At 36.3% G+C, this 24,252-nt stretch overlaps 2 non-coding genes across 2 annotated transcripts; both read right to left on the bottom strand.

The window, feature by feature from the left end:
- Positions 1–1,801: 1,801 nt before the first annotated feature.
- On the bottom strand, positions 1,802–1,908 carry LOC141722744 (small nucleolar RNA R71). Its single transcript, XR_012575749.1, has one exon. It is a non-coding gene; the product is annotated as a small nucleolar RNA R71 (small nucleolar RNA).
- A 9,580-nt stretch (positions 1,909–11,488) lies between these two features.
- LOC141722598 (small nucleolar RNA R71) lies at positions 11,489–11,595 on the bottom strand. The gene has a single exon (XR_012575609.1). It is a non-coding gene; the product is annotated as a small nucleolar RNA R71 (small nucleolar RNA).
- Positions 11,596–24,252: the final 12,657 nt, after the last annotated feature.

Here is a 24,252-nt window from a genome sequence, read left to right as displayed (position 1 = left end):
CCGCCTGGTAGCAGGCGCCCGCGTGGTAAATGCAGGCAGCCGCCTGGGTGCGGAAAATCAGATTCTGGAATTTATAATTCGAGTTCTATTGGGCTTCTATTAACGCTGGTTCTTCTGGACTCTTATATAAACCTATTGGGGAGACGTTTTCAACAACAAGTAACAAGGAGAGAAGATCAAGAAGACCGTTTTAGCACACAACAATGAAGAAGAGGAAGCATACGTTTATCTTGTGATTCTTTTAATTCATTATAACAGTGGATACTAGTTTTCTTTACGATTTGAACCTTAATACTCTTGTGACGTACTTCTTTGTTTATTATGTATTTTTATTAGTTTATATCGTTGTGTTATTATCATGTTTTCATATGAACCCATGGTGACGATGAGTTCAATTATGGGCTAATCGTGATCATGGGATCGTAGCGGATTTACTATGGATTTCTTTAGTTAATTGTTTAATACCCTGGTATGTGGTGATTATATGATATCTAGCATAGGTTGTGCTTATTCGTCTTATGTGCGTCGCGAACATGTAAGATAGATTGTTAATCTCTAGTGAAGCGACAGTGAATCTTGAGATTTAGAACTTGCCATGCTAGCATAGGTTCATGTATTGTATGCATGATTAGTGGGTAACTATAACCGTTTTACTTGCCCTGTGTAATCATAATGAATAACTTGTGCTTAAATCGTTATGTTGTCAAATTCTGGAGATATATAGGGTCTCAACATAATTGATGTCTATTCAACTTCTATCTTAATTATGGATACTTGGTAGAATGGTATTCGTACAACGAAAGTTGGCATTTATCAGTTTCGTGTTGTTCGATTAATATCATCACCATTACATGCTAAGGGTAATAACAATAACTATTGAATGAAGTAGTAATGAAGTTAGGGTCTCATGTGTGTTTAATATTGATAATTTAAGTGTTTAATTCTCATAGTTAATATTAGTTAATCAATCTTAATTGTTATTGTCTTGACAATGAAGAGTAATCATACATTGGTGAGTAAGTGTTAATTAAATATAGTTAATCAGAGTCTCTGTGGGAACGAACTAGAAATCATTCTATATTACTTGCGAACGCGTATACTTGCATGATTTATTTAGCGCATGCTTTGTGCCTAACAAGTTTTTGGCGCCACTGTCGGGGACTCGGTGTTAATTTGTTTATTTTATGTACTTGCCATCAGTAGTCATTAGGATTCATTGATTAAGATTTGTTACTTACTGCTTCCGGTTGTGTTTCAGGTACTCTAGCAAGCGTTTATGCAAACACATTCTCGCACCCGCAAGAGAAATCTAGATACGGTTGAGGAGACAGACACAGCTCTTGACTTTCCAGAGAAGATAGTTTTTGAGGATTCGGATAAAGAGGGTGAAAAGAAAGAACCTATAACATTGGGTGATCGTATAGTTCAAGCTGATCCAGCTCTTATGGACTTTTCTCGGCCTAAAATTGATGACATTCAGTCAAGCATTATTCATCCGGCTATTCTGGCCAATACTTTTGAAATCAAGCCGGGCACTATTCAGATGATGCAGAATTCTGTTTCTTTCGGAGGTGATGCGACTGAAGATCCCAACATGCATATCAGGAATTTTGTCGAGATTTGTAGTACTTTCAAATATAATGGTGTTACCGATGAGGCTATCAAGCTGAGGCTTTTCCCATTCTCTCTGAAGGACAAAGCTAAGCACGGGTTATATTCTTTACCAGCTGGGTCGATCACTACTTGGGAAGATCTCGCGCAAAAGTTACTGGTAAAGTTCTATCCAATGGCCAAGACTGCAGCTATGAGGAGTGCTCTTACTCAGTTTGCGCAGCAACAAGGAGAATATATGTGCAAAGCTTGGGAGTGCTACAAGGAGATGTTGAGAAAGTGTCCACATCATGGTATGCCTGACTGGATGGTGATCACTAGTTTCTACAATGGTTTGGGGGCCCAATCTCGGCCCATGCTCGATGCAGCTTCTGGAGGCGCTTTGTGGGCCAAAAGCTATACTGAGGCTTGTAATCTCATTGAAACTATGGCTAGAAATGAGTATCAAAACCCAACTCAAAGGATTATACCTGGGAAGGTAGCAGGTATTCTGGAAGTTGATGCAGCTACAGCTATTGCAGCGCAGCTCCAAGCGCTGTCTATGAAGGTTGATTCTTTAGCCAACTATAGAGTAAATCAACTAGCTATTGTCTGTGAGCTTTGTGCAGGCTCTCATGCTACGGATGAGTGTTCTCTTATTAATGAATCTGTTCAGTATGTGAATAATTTTCAGAGATCGCAGCAGCCTGTGCCCGCTACTTATCATCCTAATAACAGAAATCATCCCAATTTCAGCTGGAGCAATAGTCAGAATACTGTTCAGCAACCATATCAGCAACCATATCAGCAAGCTGCAAGTAAACAGTTTAATCCACCTGGATTCCAGCAACCTCATCAATATGCTCAAAGGCAACAATATCCTTAACAAGGAGGTGCTGCTCCACCTTCTAGTGCTGATTTTGAGGAGTTAAAGCCGTTGTGCAAAAGTCAGGCTGTTTCTATCAAGACCTTGGAAAATCAAATTGGACAAATAGCCAATGCCTTGCTCAATCATCAACTTAGCATATTTCCCAGCGATACTGAAGTGCCAGGCAGGAAGGAAGCTAAATAAAAAGTCAAAGTTATCACCTTAAGGTCTGGAAAAGTTGCTCATGCTGAAAAAGCAAAAGATGGAGAAGTTGAAGTTGTAGATGAAGAAGAAAAGCAAAAGAAGAAAGAGGGGGAACCAAGGAAGACTACTGTTGAACATACTCTGCCTGAGGGTAATACATGGGAGAAACAGCTCTATCCTCCACCACCTTTTCCTAAGAGATTGCAAAAACAAAAGCTGGACAAGCAATTTGGTAAGTTTCTGGAGGTGTTCAAGAAACTTCACATCAACATACCTTTCGCTGAGGTTCTGGAATAAATGCCTAGTTATGCGAAATTCATGAAAGGTATTCTTTCAAGGAAGGTGAAACTGGATGATCTTGATACCATTGCTCTGACGGAAGAGTGCAGTGTTGTGCTGCAACAAAAGTTACCTCCAAAGCTTAAGGATCCAGGTAGCTTCACCATTCCTTGCACCATTGGCAAGTTGTCATTCGACAAGTGCCTTTTCGATTTGGAATCAAGCATCAATCTGATGCCGTTATCTATCTTCAAAAAGCTGAATTTGCCTGATCCGAAGCCCGCCTACATATCTCTACAATTGGCTGATCATTTTATTACATACCCACGAGGCATCATGGAGGACGTGCTAGTAAAGGTGGACAAGCTCATCTTTCCTGCAGACTTTGTCATTCTGGATTTCGAGGAAGATAAGAAGATTCCCATAATCTTGGGAAGACCTTTCTTGGCTACAGACCGTACCTTGATAGATGTGCAAAAGGGTGAACTTACTATGAGGGTGCAAGATCAGGATGTGATATTCAATATGTTCAATGCAATGAAATTCCCTACGGAAGATGAGGAGTGCTTCAAGATGGATTTGGTCGATTCTGCAGTTATTTAAGAACTTGATCATGTGCTAAGGTCTGATGCCTTAGAAAAAGCCTTATTGGGGGAATTTGACAGTGATGATGAGGAAGGCAATGAGCAGTTACAATATCTAAATGCTTCTCCTTGGAAATGAAAGCTAGACATGTCATTTGAATCTCTTGGTAATACTGATCTCAAGAATGCTGAGGGAAAGCTCCAACCATCTATTGAGGAAGCACCTACTTTGGAGCTTAAACCATTTCCTGAACACTTGAGGTATGTTTTTTTAGGTGATGCATCTACTTTACCTGTTATTATTGCATTTGACCTTTCAGATAGTGATGAGGATAAGCTCTTCAGGATTTTAAGAGAATTCAAATCGGCAATTGGATGGACTATAGCAGATATAAAAGGGATCATCCCTTTGTACTGTATGCATAAAATTCTGCTAGAGGAAGGTAGCAAGCCGACTGTTGAGCAACAGCGAAGGCTTAGTCTTATCATGAAAGAAGTGGTGAAGAAAGAAATTCTAAAGTGGCTAGATGCAGGAATTATATATCCTATTTCTGACAGTTCTTGGGTGAATCCCGTGCAATGTGTACCTAAGAAAGGAGGTATTATTATGGTAGCAAATGAGAAGAACGAGCTCATCCCCGCTCAAACAGTCACAGGATGGAGGGTATGCATGGACTACAGAAAGTTGAATAAAGCCACAAGGAAGGATCACTTCCCTCTTCCATTTATAGATCAGATGCTTGATAGGTTGGCTGGTCATGAGTATTATTGTCTTCTGGATGGCTATTTGGGCTACAATCAGATTTGCATTGCACCAGAAGATCAAGAGAAGACTACTTTCACTTGTCCATTTGGCACGTTTTGCTTTCCGCAGAGTTTCTTTTGGCTTATGTGGTGCACCTGCCACTTTTCAGAGATGCATGATGGCTATATTCTCTGATATGATTGGAAATAATGTCGAAGTGTTCATGGACGACTTCTCCGTCTTTGGACATTCGTATGATGAATGCTTGAATAATCTCCGTTTGGTGCTCAAAAGGTGTGTAGAAACCAATCTGGTGCTCAATTGGGAAAAATGTCACTTCATGGTGCAGCAAGGCATCATTCTTGGGCATAAGGTCTCTAGTAAGGATCTTGAGGTGGATAAAGCCAAGGCGGGAGTCATTGAAAATCTTCCGCCACCTATTTTTGTGAAAAGAATCCGTAGTTTTCTTGTTCATGCGGGTTTTTATCGGCGTTTCATTAAGAACTTCTCTAAGATATCTAAGCCGTTGTGCAACTTGCTCGAGAAAGATGTGCCCTTGAAATTTGATGATGAATGTTTGGCAGCATTTGAGACTCTCAAGAAGATTTTGATCACTGCACCAGTTATTTCGGCACCTAATTGGAGAGAACCTTTTGAGATGATGTGTGATGCAGGTGATTATGCAGTGGGAGCAGTTGTTGGGCAGCGGAAGTCTAATATCTTTCATTTGGTCTACTATGCTAGTAAGACGCTAAATGGAGCTCAACTGAACTACACCACTACTGAGAAGGAGCTCTTGGCTATAATTTTTTGTTTCAAAAAATTTCGATCTTATCTACTTGGGACAAAGGTGACAGTGTTTACGGATCATGCTGCCATCCGCTATCTGGTCTCAAAGAAGGATTCGAAGCCTAGACTTATTCGTTGGGTGCTCTTGCTACAGGAATTCGAGTTAGAGATCAAGAATCGAAAAGGTACTAAAAATCAAGTAGTTAACCATCTCTCTAGATTGGAGAATCCTGATTCTACTTCACATGATAAGATATTGATCAACAAATCTTTTCCGGATGAGCATTTGTTCGCAATTCAAGAGGAAGAGCCATGGTTCGCAGACATTGTGAACTATCTTGTTAGCAATATAATGCCTCCTAACATGAATGCGGCCCAAAAGAAGAAGTTTCTACATGAGGTGAAGTTGTACATGTAGGATGAACCATATTTGTTTAGACAAGGAGCTGACCAGATCATCAGGAGATGTATCCCATTCTGTGAGACGGAGGGGATATTACGAGACTATCATTCCACAGTTTATGATGGACATTATGGTGGTAAAAAGACAGCAGCTCGTATTCTTCAAGCAGGTTTTTTCTGGCCTACTTTGTGTAAGAATGCACATCAGTTCGTTTTAAGGTGTGATTGTTGCCAAAGAGTTGGGAATCTTACCAGAAAGGATGAGATGCCTTTAAATGTGATGCTTGAAGTTGAGGTCTTCGATGTTTGGGGAATCGATTTCATGAGACCATTTATCTCGTCCTGTAATAATCAGTACATCTTGCTGTCAGTCAATTATATCTTGAAATGGGTAGAAGTCAAGGCTCTGCCGACTAATGATGCAAAGGTAGTGTTGAGTTTTCTGTATAAGCAGATATTCACAAGGTTTGGAATGCCACGAGTTATCATAAGTGATGAAGGATCGCATTTCTGTAATCGTAAGTTCACTTCTATGATGCAACGCTATAATCTGAATCATCGCATTGCTACTTCCTATCATCCGCAAACTAATGATCAAGCTGAAGTGTCGAATAGAGAGATCAAGCGCATTCTAGAGAAAGTCGTTTGTCCGTCAAGGAAAGATTGGTCTTTGAAGTTCAATGAAGCTGTTTGGGCTTATAGAACAGCATACAAGACTCCACTTGGGATGTCCCTGTTTCAACTTTTATATGGTAAGGGATGCCATTTACCTGCGGAGCTTGAGCATAAGGCTTATTGGGCATTGAAGAAGTTAAACCTTGATCTAGATGCAGCTGGGAAGAAGCGAATGCTTCAGTTAAATGAACTTGATGAATTTCGACTTCAAGCATACGAAAACAACAAAATGTACAAGGAAAAAGTAAAAAGGTGGCATGACAGGAAGCTATCTCCTAAGTCATTCGTGTCGGGGCAACAAGTTCTTCTATTCAACTCTCGTCTCCGACTTTTTCCTGGAAAGTTGAAATCAAGGTGGTCTGGACCATTTATCGTCAAAACTGCGTTTCCACATGGAGCGGTGGAGATTTTTGAGAACGATCAGGGCCAAGCATTCAAAGTAAATGGTTAGAGATTGAAGCACTATTATGGGGATACGACAAACCGTGAAGTGGTTAGTGCCATTTTACTGTCCACTTGATTGCATTACTCTACGTCAAGCTAATGACGTAAAAGAAGCGCTTCTTGGGAGGAAACCCAAGATATGAAACCATAGGATCCCTTAGAATTTAGTACTATCCAAAAACCCAAAAAAATCAGAAAAATGTTGCGGTTTTTAGCCTATAAAAAAACAAAAAACACACAAAATTCAAAAACACAAACCACAACACCATTACCCCATTACCCACGATTTCCTTCTACAACTTAGCCACAATCCCCACTCCTAATCAATTTTTAACCCTAATCTTACCCTATATATACATACAACCTCTCCATACACTTCCCATACACTTTAAACTCTACAAACTCTCTCCTACACACAAAACACAACTCTTCAACTCTAATTCTCAGTTTCCATGGCCCCAAAGAGATCAAGAACTATGGGTAGCAGCAGTACCAATCCGACTGCTACTGATTCTTCGAGGAGTACTGCTGCGAGGCCCCGATTTTTGGATAGGGCTGCTGAAGAGGAGTATGTCAAGCTGCTTACTAAACCGATTATGAAGGAGAGGGGGTTTTTGCCAACGGGGAGGGATGGTGAATTGTTACCGATGATTGCTGAAAAGGGATATATTACTTTCTGCGAGTCACGTGAGGCGGTCCCGCTGAGTGTTGTTCGCAAGTTCTATGCGAATGCCAAGGCCGACAAGAATGGGTTTTCTGTTGTTCGTGGGCTTACTGTTGATTATCAGCCCGAGGTGATTCGCCATGTTATTGGGCAGCGACAAAGGAAACCTCAAGAGGAGAATTGGAATGAAAAGGCCCCTGAGGATTTTGATTCAGACTTGATTATTGCTACTCTCTGTCAGCCGGGTACAGTATGGAAGTTTAAGAGAGGATCCAACGATTATCGTTATTTCCCTGCTGTCGCGATAAAAAGGTATGCTCGTACTTGGAATGCATTTATTTGTGCTAATATTCTGCCTTCTTCGCATGCACATGAGGTTACAGTTGAGAGGGCGAGGTTGTTGTGGGGGATTCTAAATGATGAGTATTATGTGGACCATGGTGAGTTCATCTACCAAGGGTTTTGAAGTTTTTGAGGGGGAAGTCGCAGTACTCTATCCTGTATGCCTCTATTATCACCAAGTTGTGCAAGGCAGTTGGAGTCTAGTGGCCTTCTTATGAGCAGTTGCAGATGCCGACCGCTCCTATTAATCCACCGATGATGAATGCGATACATGAGTGGATGTGTGGAGAGCCCGAGTCACATGGTTTGGGATATCACCTCCCAGGAGGACGTTTAGCAGCTGGTGCTACCATGGCTAGGTTCAGTCAGGCTCAGGAGGAGGCAGGTTCTTAGAGAGCCCAGGGAGAAGATGGTTCGGGATTGGCTGATGTCAAGTACAGGAGGCTTTCCAGGAGGATGGATGCGATGTATGAGTCGCAGAGTAGGTTTGTGCAGGAGCTCACCCTAGCACTAGGGACTGCATTTAGAGGCCTTGGAGCTGACATTCAGTGACCCGTTTTGGGTAAGGATTCTACTTATCCACCTCCTGACACTCCACCCTCTGAGGGTGCTGATGATGATGATGATTCTTCTGAGTAGGTATACCCTGTGTTCCTTTCTATTACCTTCATTGGGGACAGTGAAGATTTTAAGTTTGGGGGTGGTAGTTAAGGAACGCATTTGTGTGTGTTTCATGTAGTTGCATTTTCATGTTAGTTTAGTTCATATAGTTGCATATTTTTGCCATGTAGTTTTTTTATATAGATTTTTTTTATTTTATAGCTTTATTTATCATGTCATATAGCTCATGCATATACCATGATCCCTTTTTTGTTGCTTTATCAATTGATATGTGATATTGATGCGAGTATAGTGATAGCGCTAGAGTGATGTTGAATCTTGTTAGGTTGGCATGCATGCTAGAAACACTTGTAATTTCACTAAGTCTTAGAGTATACTTAAGGACTAGATTATTTTCATGGTTTGATGGTTTTTGAGGTTAATCTATTGCTTATGCTTAGAATGCATGATAGGCTCTTAATGATAAAAGGCATGAAAAGATAAAATTGGAATTCATTGCTAGTGTGGCTAGGCGTCAAATAGCTAGTAGCCGGCTCGTATTGTATACGAGTAGTCTAGGGTTGAGCAAGATGGAGCGAAACGCACTCGCTCAGAAATTGAAAAAAAATAGAAAAAATAGAAAAAAAAATAAAGAAAAGAAAAAAAATATGGTTTATTACACAATTGGTCACGAGTGAGCTCTTTGGTATTCGAGTTATTAAGTTCTTAGGGGACTTTGTGCCTAGTGACCTAAGGCTTTTATAGTCTAGGATCCGCTAACCTAACACTCGCTAGATGGATACCATTGCATAAGTCTTTTGTGGACCTCACTCATTGCCCGATCAAATAAGCATTTGTTTATGTGTTGAATAAAAGCATGATTCCGCAATAAACTTCAATGATCTTGAAGTGTTATAAGTCATTTTGTGTCTACAATATATTTTTTGTATAATCTTGTGATTGCCTTGAGGATAATTAAGTTATGGTGATTGATCTAGTTTCGAAGCATATCTGTTAAGCATTCGCACACACCACATTTCTAGTTGTATGTTAGCTTGCGTGATTTGATTGATCTTTAGTTGCCTAATTGCATTTGTTGATATGTCATGTGTTGGTTGGTTTAGTCATCGCGATGGGGATCGTTGCATTCATATAGTTTGCATTCATGCATGTTTTATTTAGTTTTTGAGTCTGTGTTGCTTGAGGACAAGCATCGATTTAAGTTTGGGGGTGTGATAAGTGGCATTTTATACCACTTAGATAGTCTCATAATGGCTTGAATTGGTGTCTTGATCTCGAGTATTTTGTGTATTTGACGCGTTTTCGAGTGTTTTTGCATTTCAAGGTATAACTTGCTTAAATAGGAGGTTTTCATCAAAATAAGCCTAAAGAAGTGCTTGGGATCAGTCTTGGAAAGTTGTGCGAAGAATTCAGAAAAATCAGAAGCAAACCTAAGAATTTTCCAGAAGGGTTGCAGGCGCCCGCCTGGAAGGAGCAGGCGACCGCCTGGTAGCAGGCTCCCGCGTGGTAAATGCAGGCAGCCGCCTGGGTGCGGAAAATCAGATTCTGGAATTTATAATTCGAGTTCTATTGGGCTTCTATTAACGCTGGTTCTTTTGGACTCTTATATAAACCTATTGGGGAGACGTTTTCAACAACAAGTAACAAGGAGAGAAGATCAAGAAGACCGTTTTAGCACACAACAATGAAGAAGAGGAAGCATACGTTTATCTTGTGATTCTTTTAATTCGTTGTAACAGTGGATGCTAGTTTTTTTTACTCTTTGAACCTTAATACTCTTGTGACGTACTTTTTTGTTTATTAAGTATTTTTATTAGTTTATATCGTTGTGTTATTATCATGTTTTCATATGAACCCATGGTGACGATGAGTTCAATTATGGGCTAATCGTGATCATGGGATCATAGCGGATTTACTATGGATTTCTTTAGTTAATTGTTTAATACCCTGGTATGTGGTGATTATATGATATCTAGCATAGGTTGTGCTTATTCGTCTTATGTGCGTCGCGAACATGTAAGATAGATTGTTAATCTCTAGTGAAGCGACAGTGAATCTTGAGATTTAGAACTTGCCATGCTAGCATAGGTTCATGTATTTTATGCATGATTAGTGGGTAACTCTAACCGTTTTACTTGCCCTGTGTAATCATAATGAATAACTTGCGCTTAAATCGTTATGTTGTCAAATTCCGTAGACATATAGGGTCTCAACATAATTGATGCCTATTTAACTTCTATCTTAATTGTGCATGCTTGGTAGAATGGTGTTCGTACAACGAAAGTTGGCGTTATCAGTTTCGTGTTGTTCGATTAATATCATCACCATTACATGCTAAGGGCAATAACAATAACTATTGAATTAAGTAGTAATGAAGTTATGGTCTCATGTGTGTTTAATATTGATAATTTAAGTGTTTAATTCTCGTATTTAATATTAGTTAATCAATCTTAATTGTTATTGTCTTGATATTGAAGAGTAATCATACATTGGTGAGTAAGTGTTAATTAAATATAATTAATTAGAGTCTCTGTGGGAACGAACTAGAAATCATTCTATATTACTTGCGAACGTGTATACTTGTGTGATTTATTTAGCGCATGCTTTGTGCCTAACAAGTTTTTGGCATCGCTGCCGGGGACTCTGTGTTAATTTGTTTAGTTTATGTACTTGCCATCAGTGGTCATTAGGATTCATTGATTAAGACTTGTTACTTACTGCTTCCGGTTGTGTTTCAGGTACTCTAGCAAGCGTTTATGCAGACACGTTCTCGCACCCGCAAGAGAAATCTAGATACGGCTGAGGAGATAGACACAGTTCTTGACTTTCCGGAGAAGATAGTTTTTGAAGATTCAGATAAAGAGAGTGAAAATAAAGAACCTATAATAATGGGTGATCGTATAGTTCAAGCTGATCCAGCTTTTATGGACTTTTCTCGGCCTAAAATTGATGACATTCAGTCAAGCATTATTCATCCAGCTATTTAGGCCAATACTTTTGAAATCAAGCCGGGCACTATTCAGATGGTGCAGAATTCTATTTCTTTCGAAGGTACTGCGATTGAAGATCCCAACATGCATATCATGAATTTTTTCGAGATCTGTAGTACCTTCAAATATAATGGTGTTACTGATGAGGCTATCAAGCTGAGGCTTTTCCCAATCTCTCTGAGGGACAAAGCTAAGGACTGGTTACATTCTTTACCAGCTGGGTCCATCACTACTTGGGAAGATCTTGCGCAAAAGTTTCTGGTGAAGTTCTATCCAATTGCCAAGACTGCAGCTATGAGGAGTGCTCTTACTCAGTTTGCGCAGCAACAAGGAGAATCTATGTGCGAAGCTTGGGAGTGCTAAAAGGAGATGTTGAGAAAGTGTCCACATCATGGTATGCCTGACTGGATGGTGATCACTGGTTTCTGCAACTGTTTGGGGGCCCAATCTCAGCCCATGCTCGATGCAACTTCTGGAGGCGCTTTGTGGGCCAAAATCTATACCGATGCTTATAATCTCATTGAATCTATGGCTGCAAACGAGTATCAAAACCCAACTCAAAGGATGATGCCTGAGAAGGTAGCAGGTATTCTGGAAGTTGATGCAGCTACAACTATTGCAATATAGCTCCAAGTGCTGTCTATGAAGGTCGATTCTTTAGCCAACTATGGAGTAAATCAACTAGCTATTGTCTGTGACCTTTGTGCAGGCTCTCATGCTACGGATCAGTGTTCTCTTGTTAATGAATCTGTTCAGTATGTGAACAATTTCAGCTGGAGAAATAATCAGAATGCTGTTCAGAAACCATATCGATAAACTTCTAGAAAATTATTTTTTAATTCCTGCTATAATTTTTTTTTATTTTGTAGGAATATGTGATTCTACGCATGCTTAATTAGCTTGCTGAAGATAAATTATGTTTTAAACTTGCACTTGTTTAAGTTAACCCATATTGGCCTAAACAAGATAATGGAACTGATTGTGGTGTTTTGCCTGTCACTGTGATTATGTTCAAGAAGATGTCTCTCAAAATTAAAGATCCTTATTTTTATGATAACCTTTCCATATTTACTGTTCCATATGACACTTTTATGCTTAAACATCCTGGTCCTGGATATAGAAGACCTAATTTCAATAAACCACCAACTTCATATGATGACGCCCGAGAAGAATTTGGTTTAGGTGAAGAACCTTATTTCAGCACATCATATGATGAAGGCCGAAAATAATTTGGTTTAGAGGAAGGAGGATTTTGTGCACAACAAATTATGGAGGTGGAAGCAACTGCACCCTCTTGTACTCCTTTGAAAATTTCATTAATGTCACATGATGGTGACAAAAGATTCTTTCATGATGATGTTTTGCATGGGAAACAAACTCCCCACTATATGCCGGGTTTGAAAAATCACCAACTTTGAACAGTAAATTGCCATCATCTACTCAATACCAAAATATTCAAAATATTTTTAAAAAGGATTCAACAACTCCTGCATATTTTGATAGAAAAATTTTATTTAGGTATATATAAAAGTATCAGTATTTCATTGGTCTTATTAATTTTAATAAATTGGTATTAATAGTCAGTGACTTTTATACTCAAAGACACAAGATGTTATGAGAGATGGAGTGAAGTTTAAGGAAAAATTGACTAAACCATTGAAAAATATTAAAGTCAAATGGTTAAAGAGTCATTGGTGGAGCTATCGTGTTATCACAGAAATACTTGTACAACTAAAGCTAAACTATTCTCTTAAACAACACTAGTTAAAGACTTTAATGCCAGAATGTAAATTGGAGTGTTCAATCATTCATGCATACTTGTGCTTATTGAGGGATAGGGATGAGAGGACTAAATTTGAAGGAGAAGACAATTTTTTTCCTGGATCCTATATTTTGGCAAATGGATCAACTTTATTGAATTAAACTTCATCTTTACCTCGAAACTGAAACAAAACGTATGCATAAAATCTTTAAAAGTTATCGTAAACAACATGAAGGGCGTCGACTGCAAATATATATCTATATATATATTATCATGTTTATACCAGAGGACATTAGATTCTGTTCATATGGGCATTGAATGCATGGACAGTGACGCTTCTCGATCTTTTGCTCGATGGTACCGAAGAGTGGCCATTGCGCCAAGGATACAAGGATGAATTTTATATTGCGGTAACTTTTAATATGCCACTAATTTTTGTAAACTTCTAGCAAATTATTTTTTAATGCTGCTATAATTATTTTTTTTATTTTTTAGGAATATGTGATTCCACACATGCTTAATTGGCTTGATGAAGATAAATTATGTTTCAAACTTGCACTTGTTCAAGTTAACCCATATTGGCCTAAACAAGATAATGGAACTGATTGTGGTGTTTTGTCTGCAAATATATTGATTATCTCCTAAATAATATAGACTGGCCTATGAGATGATGTCATGAAGATATTTATGTCTTTCAGACTCGTATTGCTTAAAATGTGTCAAGGAATAGCTCGTCAGTTTACACGGAAGACTTTGGATGCAAGGGAAAAGTCCAGTAAAATTATATTTTAGTTAGTAATTAATTATGTTAGTATTGTATAACGTTTAAATTTATAAAATATTATTATCTACTTTTTTATATTGCTTTACTTTAAAGATATATAACTACTTAGTAAAATTATTTGTGGTCAATTACAGAAGCATATGCCCTGTTGTTGCGTTACATGTTGTGAATTTTATCATTTTTAGAAAAACTAACACAAAGTTGGTTTAATGGTCTTTATTCTGTGTGCTTTCTTAGAATTTTTGTATTTTAAATTTTCATAAATTTTAAAAACATGAATTAATTTAGTTTCTTTTATTATAAATAGTATTTTATTTTGTAATGATTTTACATTTAATTTTAGCGTTATTAATTTAATTCTATATGTGTAAATAATAATATCAATTTTTAAAAATATAAATCAATATAATTTAAATTAAAGAAATACCAAAAAAATAACAAAAAAATATTAACAAAAAAATTGGTCCAAAATATTCATTTTTTAAGTAAGTTTATGATATGTTGACTAATAAGTATTTGAAATGATATCTAAGATTGTTATTGTGACGTATAACTTGATGTATACAGCTTGCCTACCAAAATATAAGAAATGAAAACATATGAATTCCTTCAATTACAAAGAGTTAATTTACTGTTTAGTTACTTTATTTTTTTTCTTATTTTAAAATTAATTTCTGTTTATTGAAATATAACAATAGTTTACAATGTGAATATATATTGTTTCCATGAGAAGATAATCTGTAAAATAATTCATTTATATTTTGGGAAAAATGGACTTGTTGATAAAAGTCAAAATCATAAATATCCATGCATGTTTTGCTTTTAACTAAATGACTTGCATTAATTTTAGTTGTTTGTCATATTATTATTGATGAAAGTGTCATAACATACTATGCTCCATTATGAAGAGTTCCACTTTTGTAACACCCATTATGTAGTGTTGCAAACTAGATCCAACGACCATGAATAAGTTTATCATTTTATTAACAAGATTAATTATTAAAAACTAGAGATGTATTGATGATTGTATCAAAATCCATTATTATCAATTTATCGTATCATTTAATATTAAGATTTTTAAATTTAATGTATTTTCTCGCTTATACTAAATCTTGGTAGTTAAGGATATATATAATCTTGTTGATTTTTCTTTAAGGTTGCAATGTGAGATTAACAATATGTGGTCTTGCAATAGTTGAGAGTTAAATGTAATCCTAACATAACTTACACTTCTAACGAAAATTAAATGTATAAAGTATGGTTATGAGATTTTATTATCATCGAAATTTGAATTCAATTTGTGTTTACATTGTATTGAATTATACTGCAGAAGTGTAATTCTAGGATATTCAATTTTTTAATCCTTCTCGTATCCCTTTATCTTGTTGTTCTTCTTTTTCGAAATTCTTTAGGCCTAGGAGGTGATCAGTTATCTCATAGCCTAGAACTATATTATCAGAGATATGGCAAATTTGTTTTTAATTTGCTATGTAAGTCCAATATGACTTTGAAATTAACTTGTGAGAATTTTGGACAAAATTGTTTTTTTGAATATCAGTTGTTTAGTACTTGTTTACCTACGCTTTTCTTTAACATTTATCCAAGGACTGAAGCAACAAATGAAACTTGAGGATAAACTGTCAATTATCGTCTATGCACCAAGAACTACAGTTCACAAACATGGTTTATGGTATAATTTTGACTTAATTTATCAAATATAATTAAAAAATTCTATTTGTTTGGGAGTTACAAATACATATTGATTTATTGGTCAAAAAAATTTAATGGAGGAGTTACTCATAAATATATTTATTATATTTAGGAATGTATTAATTGATATAAATTGGGTGGTAAGGCTGTAAAGATAACCCGATTAATCGCACCCTTCGCAATCGCACCTCTCTTTACGGATAATCATAAAATGCGGATCGAATGCGAATTGAAATTATAGAAACAACATGTCCATGGATTGACCGCAGATTTGAGCCCAAGCCCAATATTATCCACCTCCTATTATAAAAATAGGATGTTTAAGGCATGATTAATTCATGGTCTTAACGATATATCCTAATTCTAATTGTTCGAAGTTGGTCCTTGCTCTAAAGACGTAAACTTTCATGTTTTGGGTCTAAGATTTTTCTTAGTGAAATCTAAAAAGAAATTGATAAGAAGTATATTGCTTGAAAAAAAAGGTGTGTGGGAATTGTCTCACATTTAAATGGTTATATAGACTTGGTGGCTTTTTATAGTCCCATATGCAAGAGCAGTTCAAAATTATTAACGCATGTGGGTGTGCATGTTGTTATTGTTGGTGTCGCGCGCGCGCACACACGCGAGTCGTCGTCTCGCCTCGACTCAGGTCGGGTCAGGTCGAACGGCGATTTAGGTGAATGTCTCGGCATCTCGCGTACACGAGGTGACCTGGATGAGGGATTTTATTACTTGTTTTATTTAAATAATTTTCTTTTAACTATATATATGTGTGTATATATATAAGCAGATTTATTCTTTATGGGCATGGGTCGGTTTTGTCCAACTTTGAGTTTTATGATGTTAAGTTTATAACACGGAGAGTATTATTTTTACGAATAAAAGTGGTTGTTTAAACGTAATGGTCATTATAAGTATTTGGTAAGATACTAAGTGGGTTATGCTACTTTGATAAAATTTGACAAATACATCAAGTGGGAGATGTCGTAAATTTGACTTAATTTATCAAATATAATAAAGAATAAATTCTCTTTATTTGGGAGTTACAAATACATATTGATTTATTGCTCAAAAAAATTAATAGAAGAGTTACTTATATATATATATATATATATATATATATATATACAGAGAGAGAGAGAGAGAGAAAAAGAGAGAGAGAGTATTACTCCAATACAAACTACATTAAAATACAAGTACAAACTGCACCACACCCAATTTAAATATACCCTCCCACACACAATTCCACCTAATTTCCTTCATTTTAATTAAATTTTTCCCGTCAATTAGTGAACTCTTTTTAAAATCTAACTACATTATATTTTTCTACATCCTCCAACAATCAGTATGAATACCATATTTGATATATTTTGGCAATAAATCACTAATTATGCCTATGAAAATCACTAAAATCTATTGGTGTCTGGAATAGTACTGATTTCAGCTTAGTAATTCGGGTAAGTTTAAATACTGATTTGTCGCCAAAATATAGCAAATATGCTACGCAAATTGATGAGTGTGAGATGGAGAAAAATATGGTGAAGTTATTTTTTAAAAAAAGTTAACTGACTAACGGGAAAAGTCAAATTAAAAACGAAGGAGAAAATACATACATGAACACATAGTGCACATGAGGAGAGAGAAAGTGATTAAACATGTGGCTGTTATTGGTTTGTAGTTTGTATTCAAATATTGCTTTGTATTTGAGCACTTGCCTATATATAGATATACAAATGATCAAATAGAAACTAAACTTAAAATAGAAACTGGAAACTAATCTAAGCCATTAGATCAATCTAATCTAATGGTCCCTGTTAGGTCACACAACACTATAAAAGGGGGTTGAATACTGTGTTGTTACAATCAAATCGATTTAACACAAGTATGTAACAAAGATCAAGTATATTCAATAAACTCTATTACAATATGAAATGTTGTTCTCTCTGAGTGATGAACAAATATCACTAAGAGCTGCTAGGTTATAATGTATAATCTTCTCGATAATGATAACACATCTAGTGTAAACCCCTAAGTCTTTGTTTATATAGTACACAGTTACAAGATATATTCTAATTGATATGGAATACAATTCTGTCTCCTAAAATATATCAATCAGATATCTTCTACAAGTCTTCTAGTCTTCTAACTCTTTCCATGCATATCTTCTATTATTTTAGTCTCGATCTTCTCCTATAAATCAGCTTCATTCCTTAACTGAAAGTCTTCCCGCACTTAAGTTCTGATATGACCTTAAGTTCTGATATTAAGCTCTGACTTCGGTAAGTCCTGATTTCAGTAAGTCCTGATATGTCCTGTTGTTAAGTTCTGAAAACTAAATACAAATCATATTAGACATGATTTTCAAATATATCTAACAATCTCCCCCAACTTGTAAATTATGCAAAATATACAAGTTAATAGATTTGATTATGTCAAAAATATTTTAAGTAAAATGCAATGAGAGATTAAATAGACAATTAACTACAACTTACAGTCCTTGTAGCTTTTACCAATCTCACTGAGTCAATCTGAATCCAAAGTGATTCTTGACAAAGTTTGATCAGCTTTTCTTCTTTATTCCTCAGGACTTGAGCTATTCTAGTCTTGACTTGCTTCATCTCTTCATCTTGACTTCCAATCTGATAGTTTGCAGTCCTTAGAGCAGAGATATGGTTTCTTTTTAAACCATCACCCAGTCTTATTACCTTTGGATGAGAAGAATCTTCATTGTAGCATAGACATTTCTCTTTCAAAATCACTTCAAGTTTAGCAGAATCCTTCTTAATTAGAATTTCACTTCCATCATCTTCAACTATGTTTGAAATGAATTCTGTAACCTTTGAACCAGAAATTCTAGCTTTATCTCTTATGGTCTTCAATATGAAATTTGACCATCTCCTGGTAATATCAGACTTTACCTCTAAAAGGTAATGAAAGAATTGAAGTTCTTTCAAAGATTTGTTCAGCATATTTGATTCTAACAGCTGATATGTCCTTCCATCTTCAAGAAATAAAATCATATTTTCTTTGACATTATGCTTGTCATGAGCATCCAGTACCACTTGAACAGAGATAACCTTATCAAGGTGTTTCTGTGTAACATCTTCAAGAGGTCTATCAGTCAATAGAAATGGATCTCTAGTAGCAACTTCAACTCCTGTCTTGATCTTAGCCTTATCAGAACCTAGCCCTGCTCTGTCTCTTGGTTCTCTAGCATTTAACCCAATAGTCATGAAATCAGACAGCAATTGGCTTTTCTTTGGATTTGATGGTTTGACATTTTTCCATAGAAGTTTCTTTTTGTCAGCTACTTTCATCTTGTCTAAATCAACTTGAGCTATGCCAGAGGTTGATGTCTTGATGACTTTATCAGAACTTGCTATTTCTTGTTATTCTTCACTCTGAACAACTTGAGCTCTGTTAGAGGTTATCTTGTATTCTTCAGTTATCTTCCTTCTTTTCAGAGTTTGAACATCTTCATCTTCAACAAGAGTATCTTCATGAACTTGAACCAGTTTGCATACAGGTTTTATCAGGATTTGAGGAATTTTCATCTCATGTGGCTTTATTGGTTCATCAACTTTTCCTTTTCCTTTATCTTTGGGATCAATCTCAATCTGTGATCTTGTTTTGGGCTTTGATGCCTCAGTATTTGATTTCTCCTTGATCACAATGCCTTTTTCCTTAGGCCTTGGAGGTTTCTTTACAACAGAAGCTTTTGGCTTTAGATTTGTCTTTTCAGCTTTAAATCTAGCTTCTTCCTCCTTGAGATTTTCTAAATCTATTCCAGGATTATGCTTCAGAAATAATCTTCTAGCAATCTCTTCATCAAGTGTCTGAATCTTGGGATCCTTGTAGTAGAATGTAGTCTGCTTTCCCTTGAGCTTCAAAGTTTACAGAAACTTCTGAGAGTCTTGACTTCCACCTTGAATCAGAACATCAGACTTTGTCATCAGACTTTGCTTATCAGAACTTGATATCAGATTTTGAGTTTGAGCAGCTTCAGAACTTGTCTTCTTTTGAGTAGAAGATTTGCTTGCATCAGTAATTAGTTTCCTAGAAGAAACCTTGCTATTTTTCCCTTGACCTTGACCTCTACTCTTATCAGAGTTTCCCTGGTCATCATCTTTTTCATCCTTCTTCTTCAGTATCTGAGTGATTGAGCATTTGGAATTACTTACCTTCTCCCCCTTTTCAGCATCATCAGGTAGTAGGAGAGAGAGAAGAAGTTCAACTGAAGATTGAATTTCATCCAGTTGAGCCTTTTGAGAAGCTTGATTCTGCATGACCTCAGTAATTTGGGCCTGTTGCTGTACTTGAATCTTCTCAATGGCTTTAACTTTCTCAGAAATAGGTCTGATAAACCTCTTTTTATCAAGCTTGGTCTCCATATCCAGATTTTCAGCTTTTATAAGAAGTTTGTCAACCTTTTCATGAGTAGCAGAGTGTAGACCTTGAAGATTTTTGGTAGACAGAGCTGTGACTTTGAGTTGTGTCTTGAAATCAAAATTTTTGAGCAACTCATCAGCTTTTCCAATATGGTATGTCAGTACTTTGGAGCATGGAATGAAATCAGTTTCATTCCACTTCTTGGTCCACTCCACACCTCTGTGAGTATCTTCCCAAGCAATAGGAGCAGCTTGCTCAACAAACTTCTCAATAAGTGCCTAATTTCCTAGAATGGGAGCTGGAGTATCAATAGAAACACTGTCTTCAGAACTTGAAGAAGACTCATTATCTTCTGACAGTATAAGTGTGTGTGTTGCTGTTGGAGATTCTGCAGTAGCTTCATCTAAATTCTGATCATCATATATCATCTCCAGAATAGGAGTTGTTGGTATCTCAGCCTGTAGAATAGGAGAATTGACTGTAGATGGCTGAGCTGCTGTGGTTGGAGCTTCCAGAAATAAACCAGTAGGAATAATCAGCCTTTGAAGGTCAATTGCAGGTTGGACACCTACCACAGCACCACAACCATCAACACCTACCATTGCCTGAGATTGCTGTGGTTGGAGGTGCTGATGGAGGTTGGGTTGGTTGGACATCAGGATATTTAGCAGTATATGTGGTTGGGTCAGAGTTTACTAAAAACTGTTTGACTGATTGTGGAATTTGGAGGGGTCTTAAAACATTTTTCTTATTATCAGTAGATAATAAGTTAGTAAATGCTCTCTTAGCAAGTTTAAATGGTGAAATCAACTCACTTGCTAGTTGGGGTGCATCAGAGTTACAAAAACTGTAAATGACTTGACAGAATCTAGCAAAATATACAGTATTTCTATCTTCTGTCATCCTATCCCCTATGAATCCTAGTACATCAGTAGTATAATCAAAATGAGATTGAGTAATCAGAGCATACCCAATTTGCTAATTTAGGATAGGAATTGCATCAAAGTTTGAACATTTGTTTGCAAAAGTTCTGGTGATGCAGTCAAAGAAGAAACTCCATTCCCTCCTAATGTAGAGTCTCTTCAACTGCCCAAGCTTTGACAAACTTTTCGCATAGCCCATATTGGTCATTAGCTGTTGAAGAGCTGGTTCCTCAACTGTTGAATAAATGCAGTTTTCTGGCAATTGTAGTGCTTGTCGAACTGTGGCCAAAGTCACCACATGTGCATCCTTCCCTGTTGTAAATATGATGCTTGGGGACCCATTAGCACCACCATCATCATAAACTCCTGACCTCCAGAACTCCAGCACCTGAGTCCCTGAGATTGCTTCAGGTTGGGTCAAAGCATACCCAATCTCACTTCCAGATAGAAAATCTTGGATGAAGTGAAGTTCTAATGGTGCTTCATCCTTGCTCAGAATAGCCAAGTAGTTGTTAGGAACAAACTTAGCTCCATTAAAAATGATGTCTTTGGGTGCCATTTCTGTGAAAAATAAGTGAGAAGATAGAGTGTACACAAGGTGTTTGATAAAAGGCCTTTAAGAAAATAGCTTCAGAGAATATTAGTGAGAGAGAGAATAAGAGAGATTAGAGAAAGAAAAGTAGGTAAAAGATTATAAAATCTTTTAATTCCGATATATATACTCTCTTTTGGACAACTTTTATGATTGAAGCTGAACAGACTTTAGACACCTGGCAGCATATCATTAGTCAAAACATTATTAGTGGGCACGGGTAATAAGCAGTAATAAATGTGCACATGCAGTATTTCAAGGAAAACACGCTTCCCACTTACTAAATAATTATGACTGTTTTTATCTCACCTAATTATATTCTGATAAAATATGACCGTTATAGTATTTACCACAAATAAGTCAAGTAAATAAATAATGCCACGTAAGCATCAGAGTTTGCATCAGGATTTAATATCAAAACTTGACTATTATCATAATTTAATGACCATCAGAACATGGCTTCTGTACTCAAAAAGTGAATATTTGTATCTGTGATTCTTCATACAAATACTGACTTATTTCTTCAGAGTTTAATCATCGGAACTTCCATCAGAACTTGTCCTCAGAATTTATGCATATGACACTTAACTTTTTGTCTAAAACAACTTAATCACCACAGTAATTTTCATCATTCATATGGAGTGATAGTGTGTGCATTAGCAAAATATCAGATAAAGATTAAAGTCTGATAAACTTCTGTACATCTTAGAAATAAGGCATAACTAAGAAAAGTGCTTAAAATCTGTCATTAATAATGAAGTCTACTATAGAATAAATTTATGCAAGAATCCACCTCAATTGTTTGTGCTCATTTTATGCATCTTTTGAAATTCCTTTTTACAGTGCCTTCTCAGTGTAATTGAGTCACAACTGCTACCAGAATTTATGCTATTATCACAGTATTTCTCCAGTAATCAGAGAATGTGAAAAGTCACCAAGAAAAAATTATTTGTTTTTCTAATGCATATTACTTAATACCAAAAATGCACTTGGGTCTTTCCTTCCACATATTTACTCTAGATCTCAAAGGACTACCTGACTTCAATTTTTTTTTCTTTTCTTTAGATAAGTGAGGCTTATCAAGCATGTGGTTCATCCTTAAAATTTACTGACATCAGAATTTGACAGATAAGAAGCAAGAATCTAGTTTGTGACTTAGTAATAAGATACACAAAGTAAATTTGACTAAGCTCAACATCATAATTTGCTTGTGTTAATGATTTTCCAAATAAACAACTAATTCAAATATGGGATTTCTAGTATGTTAAAGACTACTAGGTCTGTATCTAGCACAATTATCCTCATTGGATTGAATAGTCACAGAACATTTAAAATACTATCAGAGTATATTGATCCACATCAGATAACAATCAGTATTTAATGTATTATAATTTAAGCATAGATTACATGAACATATGATAATCTGTAAACACTGATCATAAAGTCTGATGCATGAGAACAAAAACTAAGCAAATTTAGAGAAAGAACCTGAAACCATTCCAACTTCATTTACCAGTCTTGTAAAAGTAGCTTCACATAGTGGTTTTGTGAAGATATCTGCTAGTTGTTGCTCTGTTGGAACAAAATGCAATTCCACTGTACCTTCCATCATATGTTCCCTTACGAAATGGTACCTAATGCTGATGTGCTTTGTCATTGAGTGTTGAACTTGATTACCTGTCATAGCAGTTGCACTTTGATTATCACGGTAAATAGGTATTTTAGAAAATTCTAACCCATAGTCCAGTAACTGATTCTTCATCCAAAGAATCTGTGCACAACAGCTTCCTGCAGCAATATATTCTGCTTCTGCAGTTGATGTGGAAATTGATTTATGTTTCTTGCTAAACCAAGAAACCAATCTGCCTCCAAGAAGTTGGCAGCTTCCATTAGTGCTTTTCCAGTCTATTTTGCATCCTATAAAATATGTATCTGAGTAACCTATTAGTTTAAAATCTGATTCTATAGGATACCATAACCCTAGATCAGATGTACCCTTGAGGTACTTAAAAATTCTTTTCACAACTATTAGATGAGGTTCTTTTGGATCAGCCTGAAATTTTGCATAAAGACAGGTAGCATACATGATATCAGGTCTACTTGTAGTTAAATAGAGTAAAGAGCCAATCATACCTCTGCAGTTAGTAATATCTACTGATGAACCATTATCTTTATCTAACTTGGTTGCAGTGGCCATGGGAGTGGATGTAGTTGAACTGTCTTATATTCCAAATTTCTTCAGTAAATTTCTGGTGTACTTGGATTGATTTGTGAAAGTACCTTCTTCATTTTGCTTGACTTGAAGTCCCATAAAATAACTAAGTTCTCCCATCATACTCATTTGATATCTTGACTGCATTAACTTTGCAAACCTATCACAAAGTTTGGCATTTGTAGAACCAAATCATCAATATATATCTGTACGAAAAGTAAGTCCTTTCCATGATTGAGATAGAAAAGTATTTTATCAATTGTGCCTCTGTTAAATCCACTTTCCATAAGGAATTGAACTAAAGTCTTATACCATGCTCTTGGAGCTTGCTTAAGTCCATAAAGTGCTTTGTCAAGTCTGTAGACATGATTAGGAAATTTTGGATCTACAAATCCTGGAGGTTGTTCAACATATACCTCTTCTTCCAATTCTCCATTGAGAAAAGCACTTTTCATATCCATTTGAAAGACTTTGAACTTTTTGTGAGCAGCATAAGCCAAAAAGATTCTTATGGCTTCCAATCTAGCAACTTGTGCACATGTTTCATCATAATCAATACCCTCATGTTGAGAGTAGCCTTTAGCAACCAGCCTTTCTTTGTTTCTTGTAATTATGCCATCACTGTCAGTTTTGTTTCTGAACACCCATTTTGTGCCAACAATTGATCTGTTCTTTGGTCTTGG

The sequence above is a fragment of the Apium graveolens genome, chromosome 4 (genome assembly GCF_009905375.1).
Source record: "Apium graveolens cultivar Ventura chromosome 4, ASM990537v1, whole genome shotgun sequence".
Classification (NCBI taxonomy): domain Eukaryota; kingdom Viridiplantae; phylum Streptophyta; class Magnoliopsida; order Apiales; family Apiaceae; genus Apium; species Apium graveolens.
Note: the sequence above shows the minus strand (reverse complement) of the source record. Positions and strands in the feature narration are given on the sequence as shown.